The sequence below is a fragment of the Delphinus delphis genome, chromosome 4 (genome assembly GCF_949987515.2).
Source record: "Delphinus delphis chromosome 4, mDelDel1.2, whole genome shotgun sequence".
In the NCBI taxonomy this organism is placed as follows: Eukaryota; Metazoa; Chordata; class Mammalia; order Artiodactyla; family Delphinidae; genus Delphinus; species Delphinus delphis.
In genome coordinates, this window is record NC_082686.1 from 133,197,240 (window position 1) to 133,212,851 (window position 15,612).

Sequence of the window (15,612 nt, forward strand, 5' to 3'; positions counted from 1 at the left end):
ATTCATCGAATAAAATAAGGTGGATAAACAGATAGAGGATAGAGTAAATATAGCAAAATGATAACGACTGCAGAATCTATGTGCTGGGTGTATTTGTTTGCTAGGGCTGCCATAGTAAAGTACCTGGGCGGCTGAAATAACAGAAATACATTTTTCACAGTCTGGGAAGCTAGACGTCCAAGACGAAGGTATCATGAGGTTTGGTTTCTTCCAAGGCTTCTCTCCTTGGCTTGCAGATGGCTACCTTCTCCCTGTGTCCTCACATGGCCTTTGCTCTTTTTAAGCATCCCCGGTGTCTCTTTGTGTGTCCAGGTCTCCTCTTCTTATAAGGACACCAGTCAGATTGGACCAGAGCCACTGCTATGACCTCACTTAACCTTAATCACCTCTCTAAAGGCCTATCTCCAAATGCAGTCACATGCTGAGGTAATGGGGGTTGGGACTCCAATATACGCATTTTGAGGGAGGTGGGAGATGCAAGGCAGCCCATAACAGTAGGCATACTGGTGTTCCCTGGACAATTCTTTCCACTTTTTTTTTGAATGTTTGGGATTTTCCCTAATAAAAAAGAATAAACTTTAAAAAATTTAAGTAGGCAACAGAGAACCAGAAGTTACCTCCACAGGGTTAGGATTGGGGGTGGGCCATCCAACACCCTTGCTAGCAAATATCTGGGCGCTCTGGAGCTGCACACAGAACCAGGACACCAGTGTCGCCTGGAGGAACCTGTAGCCATTAATCAGGAGACCTTGAGCAAGTAACCAAATCCTCAGGAAAGACATGAGGTGGACATCCCCTTCTGCACCCCACCCCCCCCGATAAGGCTGCCCAGGCCACAAGGATGAAGGAAAATCACCTCACACTGGCCATTAATTTGTAGTAAGTCATGTATCAGAAGTGACTGCTTTGTGCGTAGATCTAAGGAGACAAACCCATCTCTCCTTCCTCCCACAAGAGAATTTTTTGGATGTTATCTAAAGGAAGGCATCTGCTTTTCTGAGTTCAAGTTCTAATTTGACCAAATGGCATGTGGTAAATGGAGAGGAAGAAGGAGGCAATGTTATTAGGAGCTGAGGCAACATCAAGAAACCTCCTCAGGGCTGGCTGTGCCTTGGCTCTGAATTTGATTATGGCGGCCAGGATAAATCAGCGAGTCCTATTAACTCTTCTGCTTTGGCTTGATGGGGGGAGGCCAAGTTTCTAGAGTTATTCGGGAGATCTGGCCACAGGTCAGAGATGAAACCCTCCAGCTGCATTGAGCCCAAAGGGTGGGCTGTTTCAAACATGTGCTGACAACCGGGGCTGAGTGGAAATACCCTGTATTTCCACCAGCTATGTTCCCACACTTTCATTTACCCATGGTGACATTTTAGCTCTACGGACACTTGTGATTCGAAACCATGTGGCTCACTTAGCCCTTTCCCCAGAGCCTCCATCCCTGCCCCATCACCTCCAGTAATTGTTATCCGAGGGTCCACAGCAGGTGGGGAAGAGGGAAGCAGGGTCCCTGGGTGCCCGTGGCTGCCCACGGGCACAGTGAACACTTCTACCCATTGGTCTCATGAGTCACTGAAATCCCTGGATTCCAGAAAATGGAGGACCTTGGGTTGACCCCCTTGAACTCAACTGAGCAATAGAGCTTACTGACTGAACAAGTTGGCAAACGGAACCTTATAAACACTGCTATAATTATGTGATTCTACCATTCTGGAAAGTCTCTGAGATCTCAATTCCTTTTGCTAATTTGGGTCTAACGGACTTTTAAAGACAGAAAAATCCCATTCTGTGCTCCAGATGAGAGGCTCTGTTTTGTATGTATATATGGGATTTTGTCTAATTGTTTAGAAAAGGTAATACATTCATGTGATTCAAAATTCAAAAAGTATAAATGTGTATACTTGAAAACTCTCCTACCCTGTCCCAGTTGATATTTATTATCAATTAGTCTCCTGTGTATTCTTGCATGAATATTTTCTGCATACAGAAGCAAATAAGTAGGTATAATATTTCCCTCTCTTGCTCAAATGGTTACCTGTAATATAACACTATACCTGTGATACTTCACAGTATTTCTAAGAGTATTCTGTATTACTGCATAAAATGCATACACATTCCTTCCTATGGCTATGTAATATTCCTTCATTTGGAAGAACCGTAATTTGTTCACCCTGCCCTGTACTAATGTGCATTTGGTTGATTTGCAAACATTTGCTGATATAAACAATGATACACCAAAAATTTATATGGAATTATAACAGACCCAGAATTGCTAGAGCAATCCTGAGGAAAGAAAAAAAAGCAGGAGGCATAACTCTCCCAGACTTCAGACAATACTACAAAGCTACAGTAATTAAAACAGTGTGGAGTTGGTACAAAAACAGGCATAACGATAAACATAACAGAATAAAGAACCCAGAGATAAACCCACACACCTACAGTCAATCTTCGACAAAGTAGGCAAGAATATAAAACGGGAAAAAGACAGTCTCTTCAACAAGTGGTGCTGGGAAAGTTGGACAGCTGCATGTAAATCAATGAAGTTAGAACACACCCTCACACCCTACAAAAATAAACTCAAGATGGCTTAAAGACTTAAACATAATACACGATGGCATAAAACTCCTAGAAGAGGACATAGGCAAAACAGTCTCTGACATAAATTGTACCAATGTTTTCTTAGGTCAGTCTCCCAAGGCAATAGAAATAAAAACAAAAATAATCAAATGGGACTTAATCAAACTTACAAGCTTTTGCACAGCAAAGGAAACCATAAAAAAAAAAAAAAGAAAAGACAACCTATGTAATGGGAGAAAATATTTGCAAATGATGCTGCAGACAAGTGCTTAATCTCCAAAATACACAAACAGCTGATACAACTCAACAACAACAACAAAAAAAACAAACAACCCAATCGAAAAATGGGCAGAAGACCTTAATACACATTTCTCCAAAGAAGACATACAAATGGCCAAGAGGCACATGAAAAGCTGCTCAACATCACTAATCATTAGAGAAATGAAAATCAAAACTACAATGAGGTACCACCCCACACCAGTCAGAATAGCCATCATTTAAAAGTCTACAAATAGCAAATGCTGGAGAGGGTATGGAGAAAAGGGAACCCTACTACACTATTGGTGGAAATGTAAGTTGGTACAGCTAATATGGAGAACAGTATGGAGGTGCCTAAGAAAATTAAAAATAGAATTACCATATGATCTAGCAATCCCACTCCTGGGAATATACCCAGACAGAACTATAATTCAAAAAGATACATGCACCCCTCTGTTCATAGAAGCACTATTCACAATAGCCAAGACATGGAAACTACCTAAACGTCCATCAACAGATGAATGGATAAAGAAGACGTGGTACATATATACAATGGGATACTACTCAGCCATAAAAAAGAATGAAATAATGTTATTTGCAGCAACATGGATGCAACTAGAGATTATCATACTAAGTGAAGTAAGTCAGAAAGAGAAAGAAAAATACCATATGATATCACTTACATACGGAGTCTAAAATATAACACAAATGGGGACTTCCCTGGTGGTGCAGTGGTTAAGAATCCACCTGCCAATGCAGGGGACATGGGTTCGAGCCCTGGTCTGGGAAGATCCCACATGCCGTGGAGCAACTAAGCCCTTGTGCCACAACTACTGAGCCTGCGAGCCACAACTACTGAAGCCCATGCACCTAGAGTCGTTGCTCTGCAACAAGAGAAGCCACCGCAATAAGAAGCCCGTGCGCCGCAACGAAGAGTAGCCCTCGCTCGCCACAACTAGAGAAAGCCCACGTGCAGCAACGAAGACCCAACGGAGCCATAAATAAATAAATACATACATACATACATTTATTTTAAATAAATTAATTAATTAAATTAAATTAAATATAACACAAATGAACTTATCTATGAAACAGAAACAGACTCACAGACATAGAGAACAGACTTGTGGTTGCCAAGGGGGAGGGAGAGGGGAAGGATGGACTGGGAGTTTGGGATTAGCAGGTGCAAACTATTATATACAGAATGGATAAAAAACAAGGTCCTACTGTACAGCACAGGGAACTATATTCAGTATCCTGGGATAAGCCATAATGGAAAAGAATATGAAAAAAGAATGTCTGAATGTATATAACTGAGTCACTTTGCTCTACAGCAGAGACTGGCACAACCTTGTATATCAACTACGCTTCAAAAAAACCCAACAAAACAATGATACAATAGAATAACCTTTTGCATGCATCTTTGTATATGTTGTTAAGCATGTCCATTGGATGAATTTCTAGAATAGAATTGCTGGGTCTAATAGTGTGTGCATTTGTAGTTTTTACACATGATGCCTAATTCATCTTCACAAAGTCTCCATCAATTCACATTCCGTCCCACAAGCAGAGGATGAGGGTATCTATTTCCACATACCCTCACCAGCACACGTGATGTCAGACCTTTTGAATTTCACCCATCTGATGGATGAAAAATGGCACTTCAGTGTGGTTTTAATGTGCATTTCTCTTACGGTGAATGAGGCTGGGATATTTTCACATGTTTTAGAGCCCTATGTATTTATTCCATTTTTCCATTAGGTTGTTGGTCTTCCATTATAAATTTTTTTAAATATATTTTAAAAAGCATCATTTTATGATGACTTGCAGATATTTCCCCCAGTTTGTTTTGATCTTTTGACATTGTTTTTTTTAATTGTTTTTCCCATACACAAATTTTTTCTTTTTATCTGGTAGAATCGATTGTAAAAGCCTTTTTTGATGGCTTCTGGGTTCCCCCCCCCCACTAAAATTACCCCCCAAATCCCTCAAGGTTTCTTCTAATAATTTTATGCTTTCATATCTTATGTTTAAATCTTAATTGATTTGTGCTTAATTCTGGTATAAGATGTAAGTTTGTTTGCTTGCTTGTTTTCCAGGAGATGTTTTATCTGTGACCTAAAGCAGGAAACACAAACATTCTCTAAACTATGAAACCTGCAAACGTCAACTATCACAACACTCGGTAACATGAGTAACATGCACGGTGGGAGTGGGACTTGAACCCAGATCAACTTATCTTCACTGCTCTGTTCATTCAAATGCCAACCACCTGTGCACCCCAGATACTGCTACCGTGACCCACTTCACTTCTCATTTATTATTTCATTTGTGTGTGTGTGTGTGTGTGTGTGTGTGTGTGTTTGGCTACACCATGAGGCATGTGGGATCTTAGTTCCCAGACCAGGGATTGAAACTGTGCCCCCTGCATTGAGAGCGCCAAAGTCTTAACCACTGGACCACCAGGGAAGTTCCATCCATTTGTGTTATTTTAATGTCACAAACAGACTATGGGCTCCTTGTGTTAGTTTGTCTTCTGAATCTTCTTGTTCAATATAATAGTTAAGTATATAGTAGGAGATGCAATAAAAATTGGTCATTTGATTAATGGGATGTGTATCAAAAGCTACATTTATCAAGTAATAGTCATAATTAATTCAGAGACAGAGACAGATTTAAACATGCTAATGATGAGGATGAGGATGAGGATGGTCTGAATCCATTCAAATGGATTTTATTGCCTCATGTAGGAAAAAAAATCAAACAAAATGCAAAGTGGCAGCAGATGGGTATGCGGCCAGAAAACTGAGCATCTTTGTCAAGTCAGCCACCTTTTGCTGGCATTCTGTTTGAAATTTTCATGTTTAATAATCTGCCTCTGATTTCCCAGGAGGACCCACACTGGCAGGCCTGGTGATTTGACATTGCTGTCCATTTGGAAGGGCGCAAGACTGTTATTCCATACAAGGCAGATGCCTCGTGGACAGAGGGCCCCATTCTCCTGACTCGGATGAATTGGATATGGGAAGTGACTTGTCTACCAGCTGGATCCACACAGGGTTGCACAACTTCCAGTGGGGGGAATGCCCTCAGGCTGCAGCACCCTGGGGGCTCCTAGTGTGCTCACCTTGTCTGGGGAGGTGAGAGCTTTCTCCCTCACAGCTCGGGGAGGCGTCTGTGGGTGGACTTTGCCCATCAGCTCAGGACTCAGTAGCTAAGGCATCATCCTCAGGTGTGAGCCCGTGCTTTCCAGATCGTGCCCTCCCATGCTTCCTCCTTTGATTCTCAGCACAATCCCTCGAATTACTCTCTATTGTGCCCCCCTTTTCCAGATGAGGAAAACTGAGGCTCTGACAGTTAAAGTCCTATGGAGCTGGGCTTCTGAGCCCAGACCTCCGGTTCCGAAGCCCACACACTGTGATGGTTCCCGCTCAGTGCAGGCTTTCGATGGAGACTCTGACTTCTGCAACTCTTCAGCACCAGGAGCAAACCTGTCCAGCCACTGAATAACAGCAGGTGGAATTACAGTAAAAACGAATCATCCCGGGAGAAGGCAAGCAGCCTGGATTCCAACACTCTCACTGCCATTTGGCATAATGGTTGCAACCACTGACCGAGAGCTTAACTATGTTCCAGGCACAGTGCAAAGCTCTGTACCTACTACACTGCCATCTGATGAGGCAGGTACTCTTACTAACCCCATTCTACAGAGGTGGAAACCGAGGTGCTAAGAAATAAAACCAAGACCACTTGGCCAAGATCACTCAGCTAGTGGGTCACAAAGATGTCACTCAAGTCCACAGCTGTCTGAACCTGAACCCCACGCCTTTTCCTGCCACGTCGTGAGTTCTCAGGTGCCAAGGCTCGGAAGAGAAACATGTGCTGAGACCCCTGCTTTGTGGAGGAGCTAATTCTGTAAATTAGCAAGTGACTTGCGAGCCACAGAGTCAAAGAAAGTCTACGGCTAAGAGGATTTTTGGAATCTGGTCCATCCCTTCATTTTACAGATGAGAAAAATGAGTCTCACAGACAGCAAATGGCTGGGCCAACAGTACACACGTCCTAGAGTCAGTGGCAGGTCAGAGAGAGATCCCAGGTTTCCCGAGTTCCACCTCAGTGCCTTAGCACCACCACTGTTTCCTCTCAGGGAACATCAGTAAACAGGCAGGTGGCCAAGCCCGCTGGTTAACCGTCCCCACGCCGCCGCCTTCTAGTTGGACCTAGACTTGAGCAGCAGGTCCCATGCCGGTCAGGCAGGCGCCCTCTCGCTTTCCTGACTGTGCAGCAGAGGAAGCGCGGGCTGGACAGTCAACTCGGATATTGAAGGAAAAAAAGAAAAGAAATCATTTACTCAGACACTTTGCGGAAAGCGCTGCCAGGGCCTGAATCGTCCAGACAGCCTTTCGGCCTCCCGGTGTTCACTTCGTGGGCAGCCACGGAGTGTGGAAGAGCGCCACCCAGACCCAAGGCCTTCGCTCAGGACACTCGTGCCCACCGTTGACTTTCTCCGCCACGACCTGCCCAACACAGCTCTCAGGAAGGCGGACAGGAGGGAAAGGGTTGTCCTCATTTGGAACGCCCCTAAATCCTGAACACTAACCTCAGCAGCGGAGAATCTGGTTTCTGGATGACCACAGAGGATCTGGAGGCCTTTTGGGGGCCACCCTGTGAGGTCCACCCCAATGCAGATGATCTCAGAAACCGAGCCAGTTCAGTTCGGGCAAAAAGGGCAGCCTGGTTTGAACTCTCGACAATAATGACACACCTGGCAGGCCCCTCATACCTCCTCAAACACTTGAAGAAACCCCGAGTCACAGTAAAGTAAGAAAGCCCCAGTCCGGCAGGTAGGCCTCCACAGGTGGGATGGCCACCATCACCCATCCCCCTTCTGCCTGGGTCCCCAAGACCCCCATGCCAGGTCTCAGAAGGTCCTTCCTGGAGCATGTGTCCCAAGAGAAATCTACCAGCTGCAGTAGGAAAGCTCCAGTGCTCTCTCCAGGCTTCTCAGAAAGATACCAAGAAGACCATGTGAGCGGTGGCAGGATGCGTGAGGAAAGGAGCAGGGAGACCCAGGAGGGGAGGAGCCTGTCCAGTTCCCATTCACAGTTCCTTCTTTTCTTTCCTCTCTTTTTTCAGACCTCAGCTGGTTCACGGTGCAAGCCCTCAGCAGCCACCAGGCCTCCTCTGCAGCTGTCTCAGCTCCCAGCACCTGCCTCCCGCTTGTGCTTATGTTGGTTGCCGTGGAGACATAAGGGCGGGCTTGAATGGAGTCGAAATCTCCGGGCTGGGCGATGGAATAGGGCCAGGTGCATTTTTAAAGCCATCTGGGAAAGCTGGTCATCACGAGAAGAGCCTCCTTCCCTGGTCAATGGGTCCCTGCTTTAGGGACTGGTTCACAAATGCAAAACGGATAAAAGCTGAGCCCCTCTTTTGGCCTTAACCCACTGGATATTTTAAGCAAAAAGTTACTGTCTGTATTGTATTTGGGACTTTTGCCTTTTGACACCAATGCACCTTAGGGGAAATCATGACCTCCCGGCATGTGTAGAGACAGCGTGGGGTCCTGAACATAATGAGAGAAAAGGTTTATACATCACACACCAGGCACTTTTTTACAGTTCTTTGTGTTCATAATTAGCCCACTTAATCTTCACAACTGCTCTGTGAGTGAAACCCTACTCTGAGCCCCGTTTTACAGGCAGGGAAACTGAGGCACATAGAAGGCACTTTGCCTGCCCAGCATCACAAAGCTAAGGGAGACACAAGATTTGAACCCAGAGGTCCCCCTTCTAATCAATAGGCTGTTCTGCCTCTGCAATAGTTTGGGGCCCAGAAGTCCTGATTTGGAAACTTGGCCCTGGCACTATGTGACCTCAGGCAAGTGACTGCATCTCTCTGAATGGTAGTTCCCTCTTTGGTAAAACTGGGGTACTAATGTCTTGTGAAATTGTTGTGAAGATTAGAAGTCAGGTACGTAAAGAGTCTAGCAAATAAGCAGTGCTCTATGCAAGGTAACTTTATTAGTGTTAGTGGGGGCTCCCTTAGCTACTGGACCCCAGCTCTGGTATCACAGCAGGGGGGTGCCGAGCTGTAACCGCCGCTGCCCAGAGGGGGCGGGTGGGCAAGCAACTGCAAAAGGGCCAGCAGGACCACAGCTGCTGGGAGATGTTGCTGCTTCCCTGCCATAGGCCTCCGCACTCGCCAGGCCCTGTGGGCTGCCAGCTCCGGTCACAAGCACCTGTACCTATGCCAGAAGGCTTCCCCAGTCGTGGAAGTTGCCTGGGGAAGCATGTCCGCAGGAGCTGGTGGATCAATATCCCAGTCCCCTGTCTCCCTGAGGTCCCAGGAGATCTGAGCCCCAGCTGCCCACAGCAGGAATCGGCTCGTGAACTCCCCCAGGACTGACAGCCTTCCCTTCCCTGTCTCGGTTTCCCAATGCCCTACCGGGATCACCTCCCAAGCACACCACTTGCCCCCAAATCCTTGTCTCAGGGTCGGCTCTGGAAAGGGATCCAAATGACGACAGTATTCATGCCTGTGCCTCTGATCCTGAGGTCCTTAAAGAAAGCACTCGGGGGACACCTGACCCAGTGCAAAAGGCAACTGTAGGAGAATAACTGATTAATGGCCCCCAAAGAGGTCCAGACCCTAATTCCTGGAACCTGTAAAGGTTACCTTATACAACAAAAAGAACTTTGCAGGTGGGATTAAATTAAGATATTTAGGAGGGGGAGATTATCTGGGTGGGCCCTAAATGTAGTCGCAAGTGTCCTTATAAGAGAGAGGCAGAGGAAGACTGACACGGAAGAAGAAGACAGTGTGACCACTGAGTGGCCATAGGAAACTAATACAGGAACTCAGGGGCAACCGTAAGCAGTGGTCCTCAAAGTGTGGCCCATGCACCTGCAGCATCAGCAGTGCTTGAGATCTTATTAGAAGTGCAGACTCATGGGCGCCGCTCCAGACCCACTGCATCAGAAATTCTGGGGGTGGGCCCAGCAGTCTCTCTTAACAAACCTTCCTGGCAGACCCCTCACAGAGGCCCCTCATACCTCCTCAAACACTTGAAGAAACCCCGAGTCACAGTAAAGTAAGAAAGCCACAGTCTGGGGGGGCTATAATGGTTAGGCACGGCGTTAGAATCACCTGGGGAGCTCTCAACACTCTCAGTGCCCGATCCCATGCCCTGGAGAGTCTGATGAAATTGGTCTGTTCAGCCTGGACGCTGGGCTCCTGTAAAGCATCCCAGGTGATTCTCGTCTATCCAGAGCTGAGAACCAGTGCTGTAGTTTGAGAACCACCGATCCAGAACATTAAGTTTCAAACTGAGCTTTGCAGAGTTTGGGAAGTCTGGAAAAATGCCTAGACTGCTAAAGAAGGATGAGGCAGGGTCCAAACCAGCAGGGCTTCTGACCCAGATGGTCCAGATAGGCAGAGGTAACGAGGAAGGCAGCCCGGGTGTGAGACGGGCACGTGCAGTGGGGACTCGGGAGCTGCTCCACGCCAAACAGTCGCTGTGGTGTGGGTCAGGACTGCCAGGTTGCGCTGGTTTCCAAGAGGTTTTTTGGTTTTTAAGAGTCATCAGAAATATATTTTACAATTTTGTTAAATCACTTGAGTTTTAAATGTTAGCAACTAAGGCAATTTAAAAAATTTTCTCTGTCTCTCTTTTTTTTAAGTACTGCAACATGATGGCTGAGTACAGCTCCACGTGAAGACTGGACTCGGTCCTTGGGCAGCTGGTTTGCGAGCTCCAGCTCTACTGCAAGGGTCTTTCATTCACCCCTTGAGCCCAGCAGACTAGTCTTCTCAGGGTGATGACAGGAACTCCATGTGGGCAGGATGTTTTTGTCTGCTCACTGCTGCATCCCAGTTCCAGGTACCAGAGTTGGGACTTACTAAGTGTTTGTTGAATGAATAAGTGCTCATAGCAATCCTGTGAGACTACTATACCCATTTTACAGATGAGGGAGTTGGGGCTCACACCACAGTTACAGTGTGAGCGTCCCACAATCACCCAGAGGCAGGATTTAGACCCAAGGCTCCCACAGCAGGGACAACTGTGAAGAGCAAATACACAGCAGCTATGAAAAAGCTTGGCAAGATAAGGGGTTTGGGGGCACTTGGTACCAATTATAAGAGCAATGCAAGCAGTAGTTACGACGTGAACTGCGTTTCAGGAAGACGGGTCCCCAGCCTACTTTGTGACTCACACAAGTCAGAGGGGTTTCTGTTCCTTCTGGATCTGTGTCATTTTTGTATGGTCGTGGGTCTGAGGAAGGAAGGCTTGGGTGTGGTGAGTGACAGTGTTGGTGCTTGGCCTGGATCTCTGGAGAGAAAGTCCTTGTCTCTCACACCCACCCCTCTGTGAGCTGGAGAGGGGTCCACTGTTTCATTCCGAGGCTTGGGGTGGGGTGAAGTGGGCAAGCTGGGACCCCTGGAGGGCACTTTAATTTAAGAAGCCTCTCTGATTATATTATCCAGAGGAAATATGGGGAGCTAAATCGGAGGAGATGGCTGGGAAGTACATTACAGAACATTAAACAATAGCCGACCAGCATCAGACACAAATAAATGGCCCATAATCTACTGCCAAGAACATGATTGGTCCCAAGCAGTGGCCTGGCTGGCTTCCAGTCAGGGGAGTGCAGGGCTGGACACCACGTACTATAGGCCACAAAACGCCTGCCCTGGTCACGTCCCAGCACCCACAGGAGAAGATTGCAGCACCCAGACAGAACTCATAAGCTTCCACAAGATGTCACTCTCCAGGACTGGAGGTGGGTCTTCTCTCCATCTTGTCCTGAGCCCTGGACCCAAACATCATCGGGAGAGTTCCTGCCTGCCTGAGAAATCCCATGCTGGAGAAGAGAAGCCACGTGTGTCTGTGGGCATAGGGTCGTTTGGCTCACACCCCTGAAGACAATGTCTGTGAAATGGGGTTCCCCTGGCTCCAGGAAGCCTCATTCCCCAAAATGAGCAGGTTGAAGCTCATCTCACTAGAGCCTCCTTTAGCTTAGATCTTTAACTCCTGTTACAATACAAGTACCTCCAAAGAAAGATAAACCAGTACCCTGGCAAGTCATGCACCCTTTAGTATGAAGTCCTTGTCTCAATCGTTTGCTGAGAGCTTCAGGCACTGATGTCCTGAAGAGAAGGCAGGAGAGTGCAGAGGATAAAGACCTGAAGCTGGGTTTTTGGAGGCTGGGGTACAGGACCTTAAAAGCTACTATCACTGTTTATCCATGGCCATAGCAGATTTGGTCTACGTTAGTAAGAGCCCTGGACTTAGAGTCAGCGGGCAGGGTCCCAGTCTCCAGCTCTCCCCACACGAGCTGTGCCATCTTGAGCAAGTCACTTAACCTCTCTGAGCCTTCATTTCTCCATCTGAAGATCGGGAGTGAGGCCACCCCCATCCTGGGTGCTGTGAGAGACTGAAGTGTGCAGAAGGCCTTTCATTCTATAAATATCACTGTCCTTGGGTCTGTGCCACCACATTCTACATCCGTGGATGGACCCTGGGGCTGAGTCAGTGCACAGACCACAGCGAGTCCAGCCAGGCCCACCAAACCCAGGCCAGATCAGCTGACCCTTAGCTGATCCACAGACACATGAACTTCAACAATAAACAACTGTTGCTCAGCCACTGAGTGTTAGGGTGGTATATCGCCCGGCAGGGGTTAAAAGACGCCAAAGTTAGGGCTCCTGACACTTTAAATCTTAGGGCCATGTTCAATAGAAATTAATATATATGACACATCTCTGCCTTCTTAGGCAAAATGAAGTGAGTACAAGTCTGTCTTCACTGGGTCATTTCCGCTCTCACAGTGCAAACCAGTCAACGAGCGGTAAGTCAGTGGCGCCTTCAGGGGATACATACAGAAGGGAGGCTCTAGAAATAGTTCCAATCGGCTATCCTTTCCCCTCTCAGAACTATTCCCTGGTTCTTTGCCATTTTTCTTGTCATCAGTTTTATCAGCTGCCTTTGTTGTTCTTGTTGTCACTGTGTCTGTCTTAAGCAGCAGTCCCCTCCCCAATCTACTGTGCTGCGGCTACGTCACCGCCCTCAAGAGGCCTGCTCACTGAGCTGCGAGGATGATGGCCCACGTAAGAGTTCACAGGTTTGGAGTGAGGGCCTGAGCTAGTTTTCTCTGTATCCAGGGCAGGTGCTTTAGTGCTGGGATTGCTATCATCAATTTTGGTCTCTATGATGCTTTTTGCTCCCTCCTCCACTCAGGGACCCGATAGTGGAGGCTGCCAGGCAATGAACATCTGACCCAGAGAGCTGTGCTGTGTCTGGCGTTGCTGGAATCTAGTCTCTTCTGAAGAGAGTGAAGGAAAGAAGCAGCCCACAGGCCTGAAAGAGCGCTTCCTCCGTCCCAGCCCGTCTCTGGGGCCTGTGCTGCGCATCCTGCTTGTCTTGTGTCCCCTGCAGCCACTTCGCACAGTGCCAGGCGCACAGTAGGCGCTCACTAAGCTACGGTGGGTGGGATGAAAAGACTTCCTGGTGGCACTTTTCACTATGTGCACAGGGCTGGGATTCCTCAGAAGAGGTAAGAATCTATGAGCTTCTGAATACAGACTATTTCACATCAGATTGTGGGAAACTACTTTGAAAGGATTAAAGTTCTCCCGTGTTAAGGAACAGTTCCCGTTTCAGGGCATAAGTTTATTTCTGAACTGTGCTATCAGGAAGCCCTGGCGACAAGAAGAAGGGGACAAAGCAAAGTGAGAAGCAGGAGGAAGCAGATGTCTTTTTTGCTCTGTTGGTTCCCCCCAGAGCTACCCCACTGTTTTACCAAATGTTTAAAGAGCACATTCCCCACCAGAAGACCTGGATGTAGCAGTTTACCAAGAAGTGCCTATGGACAGGTGGGCTACCTCTTCTCAGTTCCCTCTCCCTTCACTCAGCCAGGGGCTGACCCCCATGACTGCATCAAGGGGCTCCCCTGCCCCGGCTTCCGGTTGGGTTTGGCCGTGAGAGGCATTGCCAAGAGGTGGTCGGATTGGAGGGGAGAGCGGTCGGGGTATTTCTTCTGCGCTTGCTCTCTGCTTTGGGTTCCCTTGTGACCAAGGCTCCTCTCAGCCGCCCCTCCTCCAAGGTCCCAAATCTCCCCAGGATCCAGTTCCCCACTTGGTCCTCTTGTCTCCTCAAGCCCCGGGGTGGTAAAGGCTTCCCTCAGCTGCTCATTGCTCAACCTTCCTTCTTGGCGCCCCTAAGCCCACCCACACCCCTGAAAGCGGGCCCCTCATTCCAGTCTTTTCTTGAACCATCGGAGTTACTTCTCCTTCCTGCTGTTACCCTGACTGGAACAGTCTGTACCAAGTCTTGCCTAAGAGATGTCTAAGCTATGCTGAGGCTCTCTCGAGGGCAAGGAGCTCGAAGAAAATCAGAGGTCCTCTTCTCTCCAGCTTTCAGAACTCATTAGCCATTGTGGCTGTATCTAAATTAAGTGGTACAAAATGATGGCAGACTCCAATCTACAGATGAGAAAAGTTTTCATTCCTTCACGCACTCATCCATTCACCAACTACTTACTGGGCATCTACCCGATATTCCCCCACGTAACTAGTGATAATGGCCAAGACAGACACAGTCCCTGCCCGCGTGGTGCTTACAGTCTACCGCCAGCCACCTGCCAGAAGCCAGAGAGCCCGCCAGAGGCAGGGCTGGGACCAGAAGACTGAGTTTCTTTGAGTCCTGAGCCTTTGGCAGATCCTCCAAGGAAGCTATGGCCCAAACAAGGTTAAGAACCACCAAGCAGACCAAATTAACTATGAAGCTTCCCCCCTGAATAACGACCCACTCACTCCCAGAAGCTTGGCGCTCTCAGCCTGAACCGGGGGTGGGACATGCCGGACCGTCCACCTTTCCTGCCCCCCACCTCCAACATTCTCCGCAAACTGCCTGCACTCCTCCCTCCCGTCACACGTTTATAATTAGCCCCGCGCCCTCCTCTGCGTCCCTCCCTCAGGGCCCACAGATGCTGGCAGCTCCACGGGTCACTGAGCCATTCTTATGAATGGAGAGGGCTGGGGACTGCATCCAGAGCTGTGCCCTCCCTCCTGGAGAGCCTGCGCCCAGCAAAGGCGGTGGGAGTGAAACTTCTGCGTCAACTCAAGTACCTCGGAGCTGCGTGCTGGAGGGTGTGACGGAAACGGCTTTTTCTGGGGAGAGCCAGGGGTGACCGAGGAGAACTGAGGGGGGCTGTGATGGGACCGGCTGCCAAGCCTGGGGTCTGTCCGCCCCCTCAAGCCCTCCGGAAACATCCGAGTTTCCTCAGAAAGCTTTAAAGAAGCCGTGCGGGTAACTCAATACTTCCCCTGCCCGGGGTCGGGCAGGACAAGGGCAAAGCCTGGAGCCCTCAGGAGAGGTTGCCAGGCTGGGGCGGAAGGAGCCCTCTCCCCACCCCCAGCGCTACACCCAGCTCCGGGTCCACCTGCCCCCTGCAGCCCTTCCACCTCCTCTCTTCGCTGAGGCCGAAGAGAAGCCCACCTCGGGGAGAAAGCCCAGCAGGAAAGCCCACGGGGCCGGAGAGACGGAGACCTGGTCCTGAGGCTGCAGGGGCCCCCGGACCCGGCACAACCAACGGGACTCCCTCCCGGTCAGCACGCTGCACAGCATCCCCTGTGGGCCGAGCCCCCCCGGATAGGGTTCAGGGGTGTATTTATCGAAATGTCTGGACGACTCACTTGCCTTCCTCTCTGCCTCTGTTAAGCTCCCCACAATTCCCGACCCAAACGCAACCCTGCAGCCAGTGAGGGGAAGAAACAGTCTGT

At 48.5% G+C, this 15,612-nt stretch overlaps 1 protein-coding gene across 1 annotated transcript in view; it reads right to left on the bottom strand.

The window, feature by feature from the left end:
- The window catches only part of COLQ (collagen like tail subunit of asymmetric acetylcholinesterase), a 72,388-nt gene that overhangs the window by 49,809 nt on the left and 6,967 nt on the right, over nucleotides 1-15,612 (bottom strand). The window lies entirely within an intron of this gene.